We start from the raw sequence: 22418 nt of genomic DNA on the forward strand, positions 1-22418 counted from the left end.
AAGTCTGCTGGGAATACAACACTGCAAAGACAACACTGTCTAGAAGATTCCTGGAGTGTGTGGAAGAAAACTTCCTGGCACAGCTGGCAAGTGAGCCAACTAGGGAAGATGACCACCAGACCTATAGCTTATGAACAGAGAAGAGCTTGTGGGTGCTGTGATGGTTGAAGGCTACCTTGGGCATAGCAATCATGACATTTATATGAATTTTTGAATCTCAGAGCAGGAGAGGAATCAGTAGAACTGCCACCTTGGACTTCCAGGGGGCAAACTTTGACATATTTAGGACAGTGTTTGAAAATCCCTTGGGAGGCAGTCCTGAGGAGCAGAAGGGTCCCGGAAGGTTGGACATGCTTTGAGAAAGAAATCCTAAAGGTACAAGAACAGACTGTCCCCATGTGTGTAAAGATGAGCTGTCAGGGAAGAAGACTGGCCTGCCTGAACAGAGAGTTTTGGCTGGAACACAAAAAGGAAAAGGAGAGTGTATCACCTTTGAAAGGAGAGGTAGAAAGCTCAGGAGGACTGCAAAGATGTAGTGAGGTTGTGCAGGAAGAAAATTAGAAGGGACAAAGCCCAACTAGAGCTTAATCTGCCTACTGCTCTAAAAGACAATAAAAAGTGTTTCTATAAATGCATTAGCAACAAAGAGAGGGCTAAGGAGAATCTCCATCCCTTGCTGGATGTGGGGGGAAACAGAGGGACAATGGATGAGTAAAAGGCTAAAGTACTAAGTACATTCTTTTCTGTCTCCATTAGACCAGTTGTCCTCAGATACCCAGCCCCCTGAGCTGAATGACAGGGATGGGAAGCAAAATGAAGCCCCCACAGTCCAAGGAGAAATGGTTAGTGACCTTCTACACCACTTAGACATGGGCAAGTGCCTATGGCTAGCTGGAATTCAATCAAGAGTACTGAGGAAGATGGCAGAATTGCTCACTGAGCCACTTCCCATGGTTTATCATCCATTCTGGCTACTGAGAAGGTTCCAGTTGACTGAAGGTTAGCAAATGTGATACCCATCTACAAGAAGGGCCGAAAGGAGGATCCAGGGAACTACAAGCCTGATAACCTGGCCTCAGTGACAGGGAAGGTCATGGAGCAGGTCATCGTGAGTGTCATCATGTAACATATACAGGCCAACCAGGGCATCAGGTCCAGCCAGCATGGGTTTACGAAAGGCAGGTCCTGCTTGACCAAGCTGATCTCCTTTATGGCGAAGTGACCTACTTAGCAGATTAGAGAAAGGCTGTGGAAGTTGTCTGTGCACTCTGATAAAGCCCTTGACACTATTTCCTGCAACTTTTGCCTGGACAATTTGGCAGCTCATGGTTTGGACAGATGTATTATTCCCTGGGTAAAAAGCTGGGTAGATATCTGGGCCCAGGCAGGGGTGGTGAATGGAGTTATACATAGCTGGCAACCACTCACAAGTGCAATCCCCAGGACTCAGTGTTGGGGTTGGTCTTGTTCAATATCTTCATTAATGATCTGAATGGGGGAATCAAGTACACCCTCAATCAGTTTGCAGATAAGACTAAGTCAGGCAGGAGTGTTGATCTGCTGGAGGGCAGGAAGGCTCTGCAGCAGGATCTGGACAGACTTGATCGATGGACTGGGGGAATTGTATCGAGTTCAACAAGACAAAGAGCTGGGTCCTGCACTTTGGTCACAACAACTCCCTGTAGTGCTACAGGCTGGGGGCAGAGTGGCTGGGAAGTTGCCCAGCAGAAAACCACCATGGGGGGCTGGTCAACAGGAGGCTGATCATGAGACAATAGTATGTCCAGGTGACCAAGAAGGCCAATGGCTTGTAACAGAAATAGCATGGCAAGTGCAGTGATCATCCCCCTGTATTTGTACTGATGATGCTGCACCTCAAATCTTGTGTTCAGTTTTGGGCCCCTCACTACTAAAAGGGCACTGAGGCACTGCAGTGGGTCCAGAGAAAGAGCAAAGAAGCTGGTTAAGGGTCAGGAGCACAGATTTTGTGAGGAGAAGCTGAGGGAGCTGGGGTAGTTTAGCCTGTAGGAAAGGAGGCTCAGGGAACCCCTTATTGCTCTTTACAACTACCCTGAAAGAAGGTGGTAGCAAGCTGGGGTTCAGTTTCTTTTCCCAAGTAAAAAGCAACAGGTTGAGAAGTGTCTTGGTTTGAGGGGAAAAAAACCAAAATGTTTACCCACAAGCGGGGGAGGGGGCCTTCTCCACAATAATCACGCCACTCTTTATCAAATTCAAGAAAAAAAGGAATTTTAATAGAAGAAGGATAACTGTTCTTAACTGCTATGTATAAACAGACTAGTGCAAACCGCTTCCCCAACACCACAAGAGAAAGAAAAAAAAAACAAAAACAAAACCCAGCAGGTTTTCCTCCAGGAGGAAAAGTTATACTTAAGCAGTGTCAAATGTCACAGTCCGGCTGGCTGTGGAGTGAGTTCCCAGTAGTTCCCAGTCCCTCTCCAGCGAGACAGACGAGTGGTTAGCTGTCAGATGAACTCTGTGTCTCTTGTCCCAGATGAAGGAAAAAGAAAGCTGAAAGTGGGGAACCACCACGTGTCCTGCAAAAGCAGCTGCAAACCTCTCTCTCTCCTGGGTCACTGCCCCAGCCAGGGTGGGCAGGCTGTGACGGTGCAGGCGGTGGTCAGACTGCAACAGAGGCCGGGATCCCAGATGCAGGAACTGGGAGAAAGCCACGGCGAGGAGAAAAAAGCAGCAGCTCAGCCAGAAGCCCCAGCAGTGCCAGCAGAGCCACTTCTCTCCTCGGCAGCCACCGCTTCTGCCTTCCATGGAGCTAAGAAAAAAAGATGTCCCCAAAAAACAAAAGAGACAAACCTGCCCCCATCCAAGTGATCAGTAGTTAACTGCTTCTTTTGTTAACTGCTGGCATGGGCAGTTAGTGGCAGGGGAGAGAATTTACATAATAATCCCAAACTACAACAGAAGAAATGATCCCAAGTTGCACCAGGGGAGGTTTAGATTGAATATTAGGAAAAAATTGTCTACGGAAAGGGTTCTTAAGCACTGGAACAGGCTGCCTGGAGAAGTGGTTGATTCACTGTATGTATGGCCAAACTTCGCGAATGAAGATTTGGGAAGGGCTGTCCCCACGTGGGTGAGCCCTTCCAGCCTGCGCAGTGGATTTTAGGTGAGGCTCAGCATGCGCAGAACTGGCCCCACCGTTTAAGTCCTGAGGTTCATCTGCCACGGCCGAGCGAGCTTGGACAGTGCCAGTGAAGTCCTCAGGACTAGAACCTACAGCACCCGGCATTTCCCAGGAGGTCTCCCATCCAAGTACTAATCCAGGGCTGACCCTGCTTAGCTTCCGAGATCTGACGGGATGGGTTGACTCACTAGTGCTGGAGGTATTTAAAAGATATGTAGATGTGGTACTTAGGGTTGTAGTTTAGTGGTGTACTTGGCAGTGCTCAATGATCATGAAGATCCTGAATGAATCTATGCATCTACAAATCTAATTTGAATCACTGGTTTCAGCCCTAAGATGTAGAAATATATGAAAAATAGAATACTCCCTTCTTGGAGTATTTCAGTTACGTGCTTGATTTCCCAGTTGGAATAAAGGATGTAGAGATTTGCCAGTATAAAAAGAGATGGGACAACAAATTTATTGAGAATTTTATTGAATGTTATAGAATTTGAAATTCAATCTAATAGTCAAACTAATTATACCTATACTGTGCACAGGGTAGGGACACATATATCTGGATAAAATATCTATACTGTTTACTGTTTCTCTTTAGTTTATCTTTCCATGCTACAGTTGCAGGCAGTCCTGTTGTCCTCTCATAGGACTGCTATGTATCTGCCTGTTTTTGCATTTAGACTCCTGAATCCTCCTCAGGGCTAATCAGGAGGGAGTATAACAAGACTATCCATGTTAGGTCAGAACAAAGGCCCATATTGCCCAGAACCTCATCTCCCATTCTGGTTGAGACTGGATATTTGCAGAGGTGTATAGATAAAGAGAATTAGTTAGGTACTTCTTTCAGTAAGATCTCCTTTTGTGACTATGAGGTTTTAGTGTTGTACCCACACTGTTGTGTTTAATAGCCCTTAATGGGACTTCCTTCCATTTGTTCAGCTAATTGCTTTTTGAACTGATTTATATTTTGGCATCAAAACCATCCTGCAGCAATGAGTTACACAATTTAATTATGTATTATATAAAAAGCAATTTACACTCCGGCCTGATAATTTACTTGGGCACTTGCTGGTTTTTGTGTCATGGATGGTGAATAACATATCCTAAATCACTTTTGACCTGCCACTCATGACTTCATATATTTCCATTATACCATCCTTACTCATCCCTTTCCCAAATTTGAATAACCTTGCTTATAAAATCCGTCCTTGTATAGAAGTCATTCTCTGTGGTTTATTATCAAAATTACTCTTGTCAGTACCATTTGTAATTTTGATGATGATAGCTCAGTAGAACAGTGAATTTTACTCTTCTGTAATTTTACAGTGGAACAACAGAGAACAAACACTATGTGCAGGACCAGGGACTTCACAACACTGTACTTTTTGTTAACACCAATCTTTGATTTTCCTCTTTTGGAAAACAGTGATTCTATGAAAGTGTATTCCCTATAATCTCATGGCAGCCTAATCTCTCTAAAAAGAGGTTTTTACAAGAGATTTTTTCAAATTTAAGCATACTGCACCAACCGTATCAAATTTGTCTGTGTGCTCAAGTGATTTCCATACAACAAATTAATGTCAAACATGGCTCTCCTTTATAAAAACCACATTAACTGTTCTCCACTGTTTATCCCTGTATTTATTAATGTGACCATTTCTTGTGAGGGGAAGAGGAGGGGTAGGCACTGATCTTTTCTCTGTGGTGACCAGTGACAGGACATGAGGGAATGGCTTCAAGCTATCAGGGGAGTTTTAGGTTGGATATTAAGAAAAGGTTCTTCACCCAGAGGGTGGTGGGGAACAGGTTCCCCAGGGAAATGATCACAGCACCAAGCCTGACAGAGTTCAAGAAGTGCTTGGGTGATACTTGCAGGCACATGGTGTGACTCTTGGGGACGGTCCTGTGCAAGGTGAAGTATTGGACTCAATGATCCTTGTGGTTCCCTTCCAACTTGGCATATTCTGTGATTCAGTGATTCTGTGATTTTCCAGCATTTCAGCAGACTTATTCAACGTGAAAGTGAGAGTTAGTCGTCTGTAGTTATGTGAGTTCCCTTGGATCTCTGTTTAAATACTTTAACTCCCCATTAGCCAGGTACCAAAGCTAATTGAAACAGTTACCTACAAATCACAGTTAATTGTTCAGCAATGTCTCAGCATTCTCTTTCAGAACTTCTGATTGCAAACCTTTGACCCTGATGGCTTATTGCTGTTCATGGCTACATGTCTATAATCTTTTCTACTGTTGTGGCAACTTGAAACTAAAGGACGAGTCCAAAGTATCACTAAGCTGTACATTTATTTTGCAGCCTAAATGTTAGAGAAGTAGTTTGCCAAGTCCTCCATTGCTCAGTTTCTAGTCCCAGAGGATGCTGAAGCTCTGTTTAGAATTAAATTCTTGCAATGAAGGTCTGTTTTCATTTTATGAAAACCTCACTTTTTCCTCAAACACAAACGTCTGCTAAGTTACTACTGACATGACTTTTACATGAGCAGATTGAACATGTGTATCAGTGCAAAGCATTGTTTATTCAAGCTGGAGGTTGCTCTTATTATTCTATAGATGTAGGGAAATAAAACATTACCAACTACATTCTCTTCATACTTCAGGTTTGTTCTTTCTATGAAAACTTCAAATTTACAGAGCGCATGAAGCTCAAGTATTAATTTTTCACATTACTCTGAAGTCTTGATGCTTAAACATCAGTCTTTATGCCCTGTATCCATTGTTTTATCTGTTTTCCCTATGTGAAGGGCGTGATTTATTTTTGCTTAGCTACACTTACAGACCTGCACACATAATGACTATTTTCTATCTGTATATAGTCTTTCATCCACCATTTTTGCAATTATGCTCTGGAAAGATGGTGCTGTCTTACTGAAATTTACCTAAAAAAGCACAGTCAGAATTTACTAGTGAGATTAAAAAGCTAATAAAGTTGTAAAATGTAGATCCTCCATATACTTGGCAATTACACTGTCAGTCTATGATTAGATTTCTATATAAAGAAGCTATAAGAGAAACTGTAAGAACCTTACATAATAAACATTACAGACATTAAAGAAAGCAATAAGGACTAGAGAACTAGCCACGTATTTCCAAACTACAAAGTAATGTTACAGTAGTTGTTTAAAACCTACAACCATTAATATTCTTATAAAACAATGTGATGAGCATTTCATTCCTTTTAGTCAAAAAAGATACTTTCAACATAAATTAATTAGAAAAGGTATTTTACTGCTTGGCAAAGTTTTATAGTTCGTTAGTATATTACTTTTTGGTCTGGAAAAACTTTTGGAATAAAACCAATAAATTATATTGATGAAGACGGATTTCATTAGTCCATAAACTGATATTTTAACACTTATGCAAATATTTTACATATAATTTGCTCTAACAGCTATTTGTCAGCCAAAGTTCACCAAGGTATTTTTTTATAACCAGAAATTATCACAAGAATAACTTAATCCTTTTCTCAACTTCAGACATTTTGTTCCATACCCTGCTATCCCTTTCATTTTAATTCATTGATAGACTATTTAAATTGCACATGACCTCCTTTTGATCTGAAATCTCCCCTCTTGGACCTGTTTAAGCTTTAATTGACATTTTAATAAAAAATTTCATAATTTCCCTACTTATTTTTACTAAGAGAGTTTCCTTTTAATCTCTCTTTTATGAAGCACTTAATGCCTCTGTATTTAATACAAAACCAATCAAATTGTTCTTTTTCTGTGGTTATCGGTTCACCTTACACACTTTTTCTTGTCCATTATCCTTCTGTCCCTTTTTCCTTGTCTCACAGGTCACCGTCTTACAGACCTTGATGTTACACAAGCATTTTCAAGTTAAATGGGAACTGGTTATTTTACCTTTGATAAATCAGAGCAAAAAATTAAAGATTGAAGCTTTACCTTGCCTTTTGAAGAGAAAAACATTTTTTTAAAGCAAAATTATAATTTTATTTAAAAATTACTCCCCCTCATTAATTTATAACTATTTCAGGGTATTAATTCCAAATATAAAGGAAATGCATATAAACACCACCTCTAGGACTGAACTTTCTTAATCCACAAATCATGGAAGCCTGAAATACAGAATATAATAGCAAACTGATATTTATTCTTTGGCACAGGCACACCAGAAGGGTCAGAAAAAAGGATGATGTCATTCTGAGTTAATAACCTTTTATTTCTTCCAGTCTAGTTAGTCTAGTTCTTTTATTCCTCTCTACATAGTTTTATTTAGCATTTGTGAAAGTACTCAATTCATATATAGAAATTCAGCACTAGATTTACAATTTTTCATTTCACTGCAGACAATATATCTGTAACAGAAACAGCAGCTGTCACAAGAAATGCTAACACTGAGCTGCTGAGACTACCCAGAGGTGTACAGTGTATTAGACAGTAGCATTCATACAATTAATTGCATGTACACAGGTTCAAACAGAAAAACCCTAGAGGATAGGTGAAATGGTCCTGACTCACTTGTTGTCTGGTTTCTCTAAAAGCCTGCATACAGGTAGATTTGGGAACCGTGGCCCAAAGTGTACACATGCACCAGATGTGATTTGTGGCAAACTTGCTCTTCTGTTCTTTGAGGTGAGAGGGGTGAGGTGAGAAGCAGCTGCCAGAGAATATGACACATCACAAACACCACATAGGTAGGTGAAAAGGACTGGCTGGGAGATAGGGAATACCAAACTGAAAAGGTTACATGAAAGGAAAGTGTAGGGGAATGTGGGCAAGAAGGTAGGTTTCTGATTGGGAACTGTGCAGAAACTAACACAAAATTTTTAGGCAGCTATATCAGTGTAGCAACTAGTTGTGATGGTACAGGCTGCTCTGTAGTGTCTGTGCCCTCTGAAAACTCCTATGCATATTCATGTTATTGCTCAGGTCTCAGCACAGCATAGTTGACTACCATTACAATAAAAGTTAGAAGTACCACTAGAGGGCATTAAAAACACCACAAATAACTTTTGGCTAATACTAACAAGAAAGCTTGAAAAGACCCAGATGAGAAAAGCTGTGAAGGATGACAGGAACGACGGACAAGAAACATATGAGTCCTATGCAGTGTGTGTTGACAGAAATATGACTGAATTGAAGGTGCTGAAGGTCTGCAGCTAACAATGGCAGACAGCTTCCACAGAGAAGACAAAAGTTAATACTAAATTTTATGTCAGCACTCGGATAATTAGCTAATTTACATATTTCAGCCTGTAGGCCATCTACTTAATGACTAGTGAATGTTATAAAATGATGAAAAAAATTACATTGCATACTGCACCTAAAGATCAAACGGTGATCTTTAGCTTCATTGAGGGCAATAGAAACAGCAGTAGATAACAAATGTTTTACTCTCACCAGTTGAGGTAAAGAATATTGCTGAGAGGTCTGTGCAGCTGAGCAGAAGGGCAAAACATAGGGTGCCTGCAATCATCCAAAAAGCAGACTTCTTATCTCTATTGTAATAGTTAGACATTTTTGCTTCATATCAGCTCAGCTGTACAGCAGAACAAAAGACACAAAGGAAAAGGCACTCTGTAAGTAACAAGGTCTGTCAAGTATTGTCACTTATAGAAATGCAGGTTAAGTTTTCTTGCAGACTTTTCGCAGCACCTGAGAATTTTTTTTCACTGTGTTCTAGGATTTATCTTTGGAAAAAAAAAAAAGAAACAAAAAAAGGAAAAATGCTGCCAATGGTGGAGTCACAACATTTCTTTTTAAAGGCTCAGTGTCCCAAATGGTCACGTAAACTGAACCTCCATACCACAGTTTGCTCTGTCTAGATGGATCATATAAAAGATTTATTTACAGTTTGGAGTTATTATTTAGGAGAACAATGTCCCTCTACATAATTTTATTTTGTTTCTCATCTGAAAAGGTCTGCATACAAACATGTTGTATAGGGTAAAGTCAAAGAGGGCACACAGCCCTTCAGGCCAGTAGTTCACACAGGGCCACAAATACTTCACAGAGGAATGCAGAGATATAGAAAAAGGAAGACAGCCACAGCTCAGAGAAAAACCCACTATTTCCTATAATAGGAGAGGCAAACTGAATTAAAGTTGTGAATACAGGGTTCTTAAAAGCACAAGTCAGCTGTGAAGTCCCAGTTTTGACATGTATAATATATCTCACCATATTGCTAATGGAGGAAAAATTTAGAAAGCTTCTTCCATAGAAAAACACACAAAACAGCCAGATGTACTTCAGGAAGAGGGTTTTTTTTTAAAAAGTTTTCCCCTCAGTTACCAAAATATATGAAAAAACATTTCTGAAAATAAGGTGGATAAAAAAGGGGCACACCGGTAAATGCAGTTTTAACATATCATGTCTGCAGAAAACAACCATATTTATTGTAAATTTTTACCACCTAATTTTTGCAGAGAAGAGATTTAAAGCTAAAGGAAAATTTCATACAATATTGGAAAATTTTGCTCCATTCTGGGAAATAAATCACATGCTCAGCCACAAGCTGGAGTGTCATATGCATGTTCATAACATTTCAGACTAGAGATACTCACAGATTTAGTACTTTACTTTAGAGGACAGTATGGCTGATTTTACATGTCCCAGACCCTTTAGAAGTATGGGGTTCAAATGGAGCACCCAGCAGAGCACTATGACGGAGGAGAGCTTTCAGATGGCGAACAACGTGTCAGAGAGAGATGCAGATTCCTTTCTTCTCACAATACGCGGATTTTTGTTATAATTTTCAACTCTTACTTCTTCCTATTTGAAATTCAAAATGTTATAGATGTTCGAATTTTCCATTTGAAGTGTATGGCACTGTTAGATAGATCATATTCCCTAAAGCAAATGATGTGACAATCACTGAAACAGTTTAATTTGTTAGGTTCCTTTAGGAAAATACAAATTTCTGTAGCATATATCTGATTATATTACCATTCATCATTTTTTTTTTAATTCAAGTTGCGTTTGTTTTGTAGACATTAAAATTAAATATTTTCTTTAAGAATAACACATAGCATAATTAATGTATTACATTATATGTAATATAGTCATTTATGAAGTCCCTTACTGTGAAATTATTTTTCATTTTAAGCTGTTATGACAGTAGCAATACATTTAACATTTCAGGAAATCCATTTAACTTAAGAAAAAATATTAATTTTCTTGTTTGCCTTTAGATAATGAAGAACAGAAAGATTACTAAATATTTTAAGAAATTGGTTGAAGTATGATTTTAAATGGACATTAGTCCATAATCTAATATTAAGCTATGAAACTGGTAGACATTCTCCTTTGGATCTCTTAGTACAAAATATCCTTCACACAAGCATTCCTTGTCTATCTTTCAGACCACCAGTAATCCTTATGGTTTTCTATTGTCTTTATTTTCTTTTTTTTCTTTTTTTTCTTTTCTTTTTTTTTTTTTTTTTGTCTTTTAAGAGAAAAGAGACTCTTTAAGAGTCTGGCATTAGTTATTAGGTTTCTACAAATCAAAACAAGAAATCACATTTGGAAACTGCTCTTTATGACTGACTTGACAACTCTGCCCACTCTGCACACTCTGGTGTGCTTTTAGATGAGCTGTCATTTATGAACAACTAATGGCATTTAGGTTTTGTTGTAATTTCTTGTTCAACAAATGCATCATGTCATAAGATTCAGCAAATATAAGACCAATTTCTAATTTCTAGGACAGTATAAAAATAAATCCGCAACATTTGGGACACTATGACAGAAACACATACTGTTCATTCACTGTATACTACTGAAGACACAAAATGCATCAACCTACCTTAACAATCCCTGAAGAACTTATTTGATAATACCTTATTATATAATACTCTCCTAATACACACACCACGCCCTGCCTGCCTCCATCCAAAGAAATCCCAATAAAACTTTTGGAAATATTTCAATGAAAAATTTCAAGATTCTTCTGTGTAATATTAAGATAATCATTGTGTTATTATCTTCAGTATTGCTGTATGCATTCACAAAATTAAACTCTTAACATTAAAAATATTCTAGAGATGAGAAAAAACAACACAACAGTGACAATTTTTTAAATAAAATTTCAAAATCTAGTGAAATTAACTATTTTTTTTTAATGGGTGACTATTAAGCAGCGTACAAGCTCAGCAATCAGCTAGATCCTGGAACATTGTCCCCTTTTCATCATTAGTTTGTAGATTCAGTGATATTTCCCAAAAGGAAAGGGTTATAATATCAGGTACAAGGGGAGATACATTACCATAGTACAAAAGGTGCCATAGTAGTATAATTTTAATATTGCATATATGGATACCCATATAATCCAAAAGAAGATTCATTCCTACTTTAAAGGTTATCAAGCACTCAGTTGCCTACTACAATTGTGTAGCAGTCAACAATTATTAGATATGTTGATATTCCTTTGGAGGCAGCAATTCACACAGAAAAAATATGTCATCTTGACTGCATCTTAAATTCTTTCCTCAAGAGAAACAAAAATATTTGGGGTAATGTCAAGATTTGTGGGGGTTTTCTCAACTGAAGATTCATATATTTAATGACTCCTGAGTCACAGAAAACAGCACTACCTTCCTCTAGCCATCAGACAACATCTTTTAAGTACTGTGATTAACACTGTGAAAGGTACTTGTTGTTTCAATGGCTCTTTGTCTGCAATTTTTTTATATTTTTGAAGATATTAGCAAGAACAGCTGTATCAAGAAGTTCTTCATGCTGAGAACTATACTTGGGTTATTTAAAATAATAATTATCATGTACACTTACAATTGCAAACACTTCTCAAACAATTAAAAATATTTCTGCTTTTGAAACATTAGTTTGATTTCAATTCATAGTATGTTTCCCATGCCAGGCAAAATTGCACTTCCATTCACTTTGTCCATTGTAAAGTTTTTTTCTCTAGTGTACTGCCACTCTTTGTTGTTTACAACGCTGTTAGTCATGATCCACTTTCCAGCCATTTCTACCATTACTTTAGTACAAATAAGACAATATACCCTTAGATTGGTGATCATTCTGCTTGTTGTGTTTTAGATAAATAAAGCCTTGATATTGTGCCTCATGCAGATACTATATAACTGTTGAAAAACACAAGGAAGATAATTCCTCATTAGAAACCAAAACGATGGTTGCATAGGATTATTCAACTTCATTTTCACCTTCTCTGAAAATATATTTAAAATGTACTACTCTGCATTTCATCACTTCTGAAGCAGTTTCTACACTGACTGGAAATGAATGGAAATGTAAGAAATGTAAGAAACTTTTCTTAAAAATAGTGTTTCTCTTGAAGGAGCAATTATCAGAAAGGTAGCTCTGGGGGAATGAGAAACTGCTTTCCATTCCAGCTGACCATTTTCTTGTCTTCAGGTAGAAGGCAGTATGAAAGGGAACTGAAACCTTAGATTTAATGAAAGTGTTTTCTATCACAATTTTGACTTAAAATTCTTATCCACATCATCTCCAAGCTTCAAGGCAACTTTCCTCTCTGTTCAGTATTGTCACCAGGCTCTGAGACCTTGAAAATCCACCAGTATCACACCAAAGTCCACTAATGGTTGGACTTTTCCATATGGAAGCAACCAAGTCTTAAAAGAAATTTCCAGAGAAATTGGTAAGATATGTACCATATCTCTCTAATATCAACTGGATCCAAAGCTTGTATGTAAGAAGCAGAGAGTTTTATTCAGAAAAATTATTTTAGAAACTCTCCTACACGTTTGTTTTTTTTCCTTGAGTGCCTTCTCTTACATAATTTACAAACATAAAAACAGCACCTTAGATAATATCACTCAAAATTGGCAGAAATTCTATAGTTTTGGTCAAAGTTTTAATTTACTTTTTGAATGCTGAGGTTAATTATTTTTAAATGCTAATTAGCTGGTGGCTGAATTGTTTAGATATAAAGGTGAGATTTTGTCTGAAAGCTGATTTTGTTTCTTTTTTTCTTTATTAATTCAGCTGAGTAAGGATAAACAACAGTCATGTAAAACAAGAGATGAGCAGTCACCTCGAAATGGCTAATGGTTACTGGCTAGGAACAATGGGGTTTATTATCTTCTTGCCCATAGTTGTCTGAAGATTAGGTCTGAATGAATCCAGCAGTCTGATCTTGCAAAATTTTATGCCTTTCCCAGCTAAAGGTATCTCCTTTCTATGAGCATGGGAGAATGATCATAGTGGAAATTCTCCAAATCACTCATCCTTTGTGCCTCAGTGTTGGTAAAATTATAGAAGTAATATGCTTAGATTAAACTTCCTTTACTCAAAGTTTTGTTTCCTAACCTTTCTACCGATTATCCTAAGAGTAAGGGCAATACCCTCAGGGGTGATAAGCAGGAATCCTGTCTACTTTTCTGCAATGAGAAGTGGTAGAACAATCCTTTCTGGCATCATCACCCATTTTCTTCCTAAATCTAGAAAAACTGGTGCAATAATACATTCAAATTATAGGCATCTGATGTGTTTGAATCTTGCATAGAGACCGGATAAAATCCATGTCTGGAAACAAAGCTGGTAATCAAATTGCACAGAAACTTCATTCTTTGAAAGCTTTCTTGAACAAATAAGTCAGCTGCAGAAAGACTGTGATTTTTCAAGATATTTTTGTCTAGATGCTTGATCCTAGGAAAAAAATATTCTCCAAACTAAAGAAGGAAATAAACATCTAGAATGCCTTTTTCTTGTCTGTTTTGTAAGCATTAAAAAGAAAATAACTACCCAAAACAAACATTTCAGCCATAGACTATGGAAAAAATAGACTCTTGACAGAATTTCTTCAGAGAATATGATCTGAGCCAGATACCATTATTGTAAACCAGTGGATTTCATTGTTACTAACTTGATACCTTCTACATAAAGCAAACTTAACCTTTTGAAGGTGAGTATAATTTCACAATGCATCATGGTTTAACCCTGGCCAGCAACCAAACCCCACACAGTCACTTGCTCACTCTCCCCTGGTGGGGATGGGAGAGAGAATTGGAAGCTTAAAAGTGAGAAAACTCAGGGGTTGAGATAAAACAGATTAGTAGGGAAAGTAAAAGCTGCACACAAACAAAACAAAACAAGGAATTCATTCACCACTTCCCATGGACAGGCAGTTGTTCAGCCATCCCCAGGAAAACAGGGCTCCATGAAAACAGGGCTCCATCACCCATACTAGTGACTTCGGAAGACAAACACCATCACTCCGAATGTCTCCACCTTCTTTTTTCTTCCCATTTTCATTGGTGAACAGGACTCTCTGTGGTCAGCTGGGGTCAACTGTCCTGGCTATCTCCCCTCCCACCTCATTTTGCACCCCCAGATTCCTTGATGGTGGAGTGGAGTGAGGAGCAGAAAAGGCCATGACTATGTAATCATTGCTAGCAATAAGGAAAACATCCCTGTGCTATCAACACTATTTCCAACACAAAGCCAAACCCAGGTCCAATACTAGCCACTGTGAAGAAAATTAACTCTACCCCAGCCAAAATCAGTACACAATGACTACAACATCCTAAGCCTAAATTCAGATCAAATATCTCCACATTATGAATGTTACTTGTGTACACTTCTAAAAAACGTAATTAAAGGGAAAAACAGGAAACTAATTGCCACGAGTAAATCTGCCACTTATTTTTATTATTGGAGGGTTTTAATTCTTTTCTATAAGTTCATCTTCAGAAGTCTTCAGAGTGCTATAATTTCATCAAGACATGAGAAAGTCCTCCATAGCAATACATTTCAGTCTTAAACCACACCTCCAGAATACTGATGAAGAGGAAAAATAAGAACAAGAAAACAAATATTCCAATATTACATACTGCTGCAAGTCCCCTTGGTGGGGTATATGATACTACTTCATGAATAAAGATGGAGTAAACTACATTTGTAGCATAATAAGAAAAGGTAATTAGTGCCATCTATTCACCACAGTTAGAATTTGACTAGAACAATTTGATTACTTTTATCACATTTTAAACTTTGAGTAAGATTTTCAGCTCTGTAATCCAGTTAGTGGTAAAGTGTGGAGAATATAAGTCAGCTTCCCAATATGATTGATGAGTATGTGCTGTGCAGGAAAGGAGTTGAAAAAAAAATACAAAGCTCATAATATAGACACTGTCTGCTTGTTTTAAAGCTAATATCTTCTAAATCAGTTTGAATCCTTCAGCATGACTAAAATATAGGCTTAGTATTTTCTCTGAACAAACAGGAAATGGAAAACCATAGGAAAGAGGAGCCCTTTATTTTCCTATTTTTTTAATTTAACAATATGATATTTCAGATATGCATTTATTATTTATATTTTGTTAAATCCCACATCTTGCTGAGAATTAAGCTTTACTCATACTGGGTGTTTTACAAACACAGAGGTAATTACAGTGACAGACTATTTCAAATTCAAATATAAATTTATTGGCAAAAGATTGAGTGATACACCCTGAGACAAAGACAAGCATAGAGGTTTAAATGCCCGCACCCAGATCTTAATTTTCACTGGTAACAAAGCAGCTACCAGGGCACATTGTTATGAGGCTGCACCAACCAGAACTCCCAATGGTACTCCTATAGAGACACTCTGCAAGGTTGTAGGTTCATTTGTTGCCTCTTCTCCTGAGAGCTAGAAGCCAACTCCATCCAGATCCACAACTTGATCTCAAGTAGTAATAGCAAAAGTAAGCAGACAAGCTCCTCAACCTTTTTGAAGGGACAGCGTCATTTAACTACCTGTCCACTGCACACTTGCAATCCACAGAGGGGCGAGAAAATTACTTGTTCCCATCGAGTACTGATGAACCAGACCCCATCAAGAGTGGAATGTTTTGCAGAAAGAAGACTGTGTCATCCTGAGCTGTGTTTATCATGCTTTCAAAATACTTATTTTTGCTTCCTGCAAAATTAAGGTTGTTTAGGGATTTTATTACTATGGTGACGATAACATAAGAGCTTTGGATTGTCTTATTCTAACAAAGAAGATTTTTCTATTGATGAAAATGTGGAAGCTTTTCCTAGATTATGAGATAACTAGTTATATTGCATCCTGTTATGAATAATCATACTGTTTTCTGATACGATTTTTGATAAACATTTACATTGTGTGTAGTTTTGCTCTGATGATATAGTTTATGTGTTAAAATACAAATTATGTTTCTTTATAAAATTTTTTAAATGCTGTGGGATTGCTCTTTCTATATTTAATTTCCACCCATGGTGTTTTGAGGACTTCCTTATGACAAAACTTTTCTTCTTTTTTGTAAATGTTGTTGAATATGAGGACTTACATTTCCCCTGTCATTTTCCCTGGTGTTGTGCTATTTTTCTTTCAAAAATATAAGCCTAAAAAAAGCATCAGTAAAGTCAGGGAATTGTCTAGCATTGCAATGTAGGAAATTAAAGAGGATTTTGATCAAATCTTTATTTGGATCAAGATGTTGGTTTAACAATACTCCAAACCTGCAGTTTCAGTTTCAAATATCTCCAGCTGCAGGGATCCTTATTTATTATATGCTTTGGTCCATCCACTCATCTGCAACACTGGGTGTTCAATTCATCTGGTGCCTTGATGCCTTTGCAACACAGAGAATATATATATCTACTTTGAAGAGATAGTTAAATAAGTACTGCATTTATGAACATTCTTATTCACTAACGGATTTTAATGCAATTTTCAAAATATAGAAAGAAATTACTACTCCACTTAGTAGATGACAGTTATTTCCTTTTTGAAATAGAAATACTGAAGCCTTGATTGATTTAATTGACAGGCCTAAAATTCTGGAGGAAATATGAAATACTCATAGTAAAAGGAAAACTCAAAGTTCCATCCTTTAGCAAATATGTTAGAGTTGAACATTTCATAGGACCAAATGATTTTATCACATAGTTCCTCTTCAAGGTGAGCAGTACAATTATTCCTGATTTACAGATTAAAACTAAAATACATTATTTAGATTTAAATATATACACTAGCGCTAAAAATTAGATCTTCCAAACTGTTGCACTTTTGCCTTTTGTCTCTAGAGGTGTCTGATGATATTTATTCACTTTCTTCTATGATCTTGCCTTCTTTTCTCTATTAAAAATAATTATTTTAAACCAGAGAGGATGCAAAGACAATTGTCTGATAGTACTTTCTAGAGAGAGGAACACAGTACCAGGAAAAAATATTCAGCAAAAAGAGGAACTCCCTCTTTCTGGCTTGAAACATATTTCACAATAGAAGATTCTGGTTGTGGACCCTACATGGGGAATAAAATCATTGCACTACACAAGGAGGGCATCTGAGCTCTGAAGAGACTGGTTGTAAAAGTTTCTTTGTCTCTAAATCTCTATGATCAGACTACCTATAGATATATTTTATCCTGGTTGAGTATATTGGTTTTGTTCACCTTCCCAGTGAGTTTTGGAACAGATTCAAGGGGAGAGGCAACCAAAAGTTAGGTGTAAAACTGCAGGTAAAAATGATGGTAATACTTCTATAAGACAAATATCCAAAACTGACTTAACTGCTGTGGCAGGAAATTTAACCTGTTCTAAGCTGCTGGATGTCTGTTGGACAAACTTCAAGACTTACAGACTGGTTGACTGAAACGCAAACCTGCTTTCATTTGTTTCTTGAAAAACAAACCCCTGCCAGTGAGTACAGGATGGAATCTACTACTGAGTCTTTGTGTGACCCCAGACAGGTCATATTAGCAGAGTCTTTCTTCTCTTCATTAATCAGATTTTCCACTTCTCTCAAATATTAATATAGAAAAAATATGCAGCCTTTAATGATGAAGTAATGTTCATAATACTCCTGAGTATTAAGGCATTACTATGATAGTTTCAAGGTATAGTTACTACAAAAGAGGAGAAAGTGTCAATTAGCATAATGTAAGTCAATAGAGCATGTGATATGGCAGGGAAAAGATTGTAAATGAGTAATAGTGTAAAGGGTGTCCAGGTAGAATGAACCCCAATAGGCAGCATTATCCCATTTCTTATCAGACTGGCCCACTGGGCTGCAGAAGGAACCAGCACTAGAATGGATCATGGGAGAACATGGTGTGCTTATGGTAACTATTGCAGTCTGCTGCAGTTGGATTAACTAGATCAACTACAAAATTTTTGTGTGCATGCATGTCTGTGTACGCATGTTACAGATTACATTGTATGATTTTGTGCAAAAAGTTAAGTTGATGCCACCCCCTACTACATCTTCACTGGGATCACTTAGGAAAAGCTCTGTTCCGTGGGGCTTTCCACATACTTCAAATAACAATGTCAAGGACACAAAATTATATGAGAAGTGGAATCACTTCTCACAGTCAAAGACCTCAAAATGTCAGTCTTTCAAATGTCTCACTCTTTTTATTTTCTTTTTTTAAATTTATTTTAACAACAACAAAATTTACAAATTATTTGCTGTCAACTCTATAAACGCCTTTATAGGAAGAATTTTTTTTTTTTTTAATAGCAGATTGCCGTGTAGTAAGTAAGCAGCATGATGCAGTACTAGGCACGTGCCCAGATTAGGTAGTTTTGTGGAGAAGATAACACAGGCTTGAACAGATTCTCTCATTGCCACAGCTGTGTTGTATAATTGCACGTCTCGATTCTGTGGATGAACTAGAATTACAGGATAGAAATATAGTGTATCTGCTGAAGAGAGTAGCACTCTACTGTTATTTTTTTTTAATTATTCAATTGTTTCACTAGAATACATGTCTCTGTATTCCTTTTGACAAGCAGATTAAGATAAAATGCATTCTATAAAATCTGTTTGAACAAGTTACCAAGAAAAATTGGTGGACATTAGATTTCCTAAGGTTTTCAAATGCAAACTAGTTTCTTTCTGAAGGATACAATTAGTCAGACATATATTCTCAGGAGTAACTACGATGCAACTGGACAGTTTGAAATTGAGATTAGTAAAGTGCTTCACTTAAGGCATATGTCTCTATGAAATTATCTTGAGGACGACAGTCCCAGGCTCTAATACAAACTTGATGGGTAGAAAAATAACCCTTGCATCTCATTCAGTTCAACATACCTGAGCAATGGACATACTGTTGTCTCTGTTGCTTGTACAAAAGCTGCGTTATTGCTATTTCATGAACAAGGCATTTCCCGCACCATGTTTGGGTTACACATAGGAACAAGAAAAAACTTTGGAAGTCAAATGGAAAAGGCAAATGTGACAGTAGCTCTCGAGAAATAGAGTGGCCCTATATTTTGTAAGATATTTCTTATATACAGAAGATATAATGAGAAATATGGGGGCACATCAAAGCAGGAAAAGAAAGACAGAACTGAGGATAAGGTTGTCTACCTTGAATATAGAGGGGGGGGAAAGCAGTTAATTTTCTGGAATAGCGAGACAACTTTACAGATATATCAGTTCAACATACCTGAGCAATGGACAACCATTGAAAGATGAGAAGGGATGTGAGTTTAGAAAAATCCAGAACAAAAGTAGAAGAAATTGTATATTCAAGTTGACAAGTAGAATTAAGAATTAATTGAATTCTCCCTACTTTTAACAAGATTTTCATCTGTATTCAATACTGTGGAAAGTCCCATACAGAATTGTTATGCAGTGTACCTGTAGAGGCCCAGAGAAGCTCAATTTAGTCACATCCTCCCCACCCCAGGCCACACAAAAAACTGAGAAATTCTCATTAGACCACAACCCTGATGGGCTGCACTGGAACTAAGGTCCTTTTCAGCTTACCAGGGTCATCACACTATCATATTAGGATTTATAATCAGAAAAGGTTGGTATTATAATTCCAGTTCCTATTTAATTGTATATCGTCACTAATATCAGGTGGGGCTTGTTATTAATATCCAGAAATAAGTGCTTACTTCTCTCAGAAATAAATATTATTAATCCCTGTCCATTGTTTCAGATCTTCAGCGTGTACAGGACATGTATGCTATGCATCAAAAGTGCAAACTTTAATTAACATTCTTTCATCAGTTCCACCGGGTTTTGTTTAGGTTATTAATAAAATTAGAGAAATGCTGGAACTCATCCTGGCTTTCTAGGAAGCTGCATCTAAGCCACAATGCTTTAGGGCTGGAACAAACAATATCACTGCGGATCAAAGACTTGAATTTGCCTTTGGGATTTACACAGACTACTCATTTAGTGCAGATTGAGGTTATGTGTGTGATTGCATATTTATTGGCGCAATAAAAAAATCCTTTCATGCTACACAGCCTTTCCTGTCCTTTTACAAACTCACAGAATCAGTGAGGTTGAACCTCTGGAGGTCTTCTGATCCAAACACCCTGTGTAAGGGAGGAGTTCAGAAAAGCTTTTAAAAGATTGAAGTAGAAAGATTTCTGCAAGAGCTACTTGATAGAAATAAGGTATGATGTGCAGAGAAAAAGCATAATTGAAAACCAGATGGCTTTTATATATAGGGCACAGACTCCCCTTAAGAACCCATAGGCCTGTAGCCAGTGTGAAACACAGGTAAAACAGCAGGGGCACAGATTTTGGGGCACATGCTGTATATGATGAAAACAGTAGTGGATAAATGAATCAATTCTAATAAAAAAGCAATTTCAAAAGGATAACAAAATGTTTCTGCCACACCACTGAGACACTCAACCTGTATTTTACAAAGATATTCATACTTTAACCTCCCTTTTGACAGGTAAGTCTCAGTTGTTGCTGAGATGGGAGTTTCTTCCACTTCCTTTCTCCACCAAAAGCCTTTGAATCCATCTCTGTAAATGTTCCAGATGCAAATCTTCACCATACAGACAGAAATGAGATTGTCTGAGTCCTGATGTAATCCTTTAATGATCCAGAGTTCACAAAATCAGAAAGATCAGATACTAACTTTTTACTCTCCCTTCATACTAATTTCGGGCATTCAGTGCACTGTTTTAAATACTTTATGTCATTATCTACAAATTATCCTAAGAGAATGTTATTAAGGATTCAAATGTTACCTATGTATATAAGTATGGATGGTGCCGATGTCTCAGATAATGATGTTTGTCACCTAGTAACCAATTCAGGGAGAGGCCTATGGCATATTGCAAGGGAAGAGCAAAAGCCCAGGAGAAGAAATTGGTGATATTTTTTCTCCAGTGAGCAACAACTTGTGTCACATTTTCCCAGCCAGAGGCGCTAGTATTGTCCTCAACACTCTGAGTTGCAAATGTCACATACATGAGTCTACTTTGTATTTAGCAAAAAAACCTGCAAAATATTTAAAAGTTTCTACACATTCCATTAAAGGGAAAAAAAACAAAAAAAAAGTAAGTTAATGTTGTTCTTATTGTAAATATGGGCATGGGAATAAAATTAAATTTGTGTCTGCTTTGTCTAAAATAAAGACAATAACAACTCAGATATTAAAATAACTATGGTTTTTATTTCATAATTTTTATTTCCATGCAGCATTAAAAAAAAAATCTAGCTATTTTAACATAGTTAAGCTTCTTTTTCTTCACAAACTTTAAAAAAACCTAATATTCCCTCTGCGATAGCAATGAAAAGTATGACTAGTCATGGTTGTCTCATGTTATATAGAACAAGTTACAGTTAACATATAGGGAAAGAAATTAAGACTGTGTTCTGAAAATCAAATATGTTTGACCAAAACACTCTGCAAACATGAGAAACCTTAGTGTCTAAATCTGTTAAATACTTCAAATAAAGCAAGCCTTCACTTTTACTCATTTCCTCCATATTCAGTTTTTGCATATAGTTTTGTATAAATGTGAAATCGGAGCCATAAATGATGTCACACTCGATGTTAGAATAATGAAAAGCTGTGGTCTTCCATCCTAGTAAAAATCCAAACACAACAACAGCAAATCTTACAGTGTACTCAGCCAAATTGATAGATGAAACTAGAATTTCACTTTTTTTGATTGTTTGTTTTTGTTATTTATTTCCTGGGAACTGTAATTTTAAAACTATTCAGCATAGATAAATCAGCCAAGCAGGAGTTTTTATAACCAAGTCTTTTTTGTCAGCTATTTCATCCCATCTCATCTTTATCACTATTAGAATTGCATTTCTGGAAAAAAAAATAAAATAACCGGTGGTTTTCAAGGTTAATTATGATGGTACATACCTTTGTTACACATCTTGGGCTTCATCAGAAATCAAAAGAAAACTTGCAAGTTTTGTAGATTTCCTAAGTATATTGTTAGTCTAATAAGAAAATGCCCAACCTTATTTTGTTTCATACTCTCAGAATTCATTTGACCATGTGAATGCAAATAAAATCTACGTATATTTCAATCTAGACAAGTCTTGCATG

This window comes from Pithys albifrons, chromosome 4 (genome assembly GCF_047495875.1).
Source record: "Pithys albifrons albifrons isolate INPA30051 chromosome 4, PitAlb_v1, whole genome shotgun sequence".
In the NCBI taxonomy this organism is placed as follows: Eukaryota; Metazoa; Chordata; class Aves; order Passeriformes; family Thamnophilidae; genus Pithys; species Pithys albifrons.